Here is a 987-nt window from a genome sequence, read left to right as displayed (position 1 = left end):
ACGTTACAAATGTTCAGTTAAGCGCTATAAACCTTTCAATACATACTATATTTGTAAGGTGTGTAGATTCGTTATACATATTCCTTTTTCTGTCACTGCATAAATATGCTTTGAATTTTCCTTATGTTGAGACACTAAAATGAATGCCTTAGAAATTGCTGAATCATGAAATTTGATAGAAATTATCGAACAATTTATACTTTTATTATTACATTAACATTTTACAAAGTTTAGAAAGATTAGTTTTCAATATTTTCATTAATCAGTACCTTTGCTCTACTGAATCTATTTCACTGAACGCCGCTGATTCTCGCCAGAGCTTCCCTTGTGACACCGAAGCCAAGTTAGAGATCGGAGGCAGGCAGGGGCTGGCGCCCTCCCGCCCGCCCGACAGGTGCAGGAGGGCGGCGACGAGTCCCGAGCCAGATCATGCTCCAGGGCCCGGTGCAGCTCCTTCATATAAGGGTCCCCGGACTTCCCACCCTTCCAGACGCTCCGGATGGACCTCCCTCCCCCCCGTTCCCCAGGAGGTTGAGGAGTCCCGCGAGGAAGGTCCAGAGAGGGTGTTGGCCATGTTCCCCGTTGCCACCGCCACCAGCGACGCCAGGAGCGAGAAGGCGTACACGATGAACGTCAGGAAGTTGAAGATTCCTAGTGCTGAGCTGCCTTTTGGGAAAAGGAGTAGGGAATATAGCACCAAAAGGACATCTCTCTCTCTTTCTCTTGATAACATTAAGAATTAGATAGGAGTTATAGACTTTTTAAAGTAACACGTAGCCGTCTTATGACCAATATCCTTACCAATATCTAAGTGTTTCATTTCCAATATCTATAAAAATGACAAACCTCAGGTATCTGCCTCACTTACCCCCACACTGGTCAAGCGTGCGGCCGCCGATGTCCTGTTCTTTAGCCCAGTTCTGTAATAGAGACATATCTATGCATGACCAACAAGGAATTCCTTGGGGTGAATCACCGTTTGCAATA

At 45.4% G+C, this 987-nt stretch overlaps 1 pseudogene; it reads right to left on the bottom strand.

Moving 5' to 3' along the window:
* Positions 1 to 290: 290 nt before the first annotated feature.
* The window catches only part of LOC119590398, a 1,434-nt pseudogene continuing 737 nt past the window's right edge, over positions 291 to 987 (bottom strand).

Source organism: Penaeus monodon, chromosome 27 (assembly GCF_015228065.2).
Source record: "Penaeus monodon isolate SGIC_2016 chromosome 27, NSTDA_Pmon_1, whole genome shotgun sequence".
Classification (NCBI taxonomy): Eukaryota; Metazoa; Arthropoda; class Malacostraca; order Decapoda; family Penaeidae; genus Penaeus; species Penaeus monodon.
The sequence above is the reverse complement of the archived record's forward strand: the minus strand, read 5'-3'. Positions and strand labels throughout refer to the sequence as shown.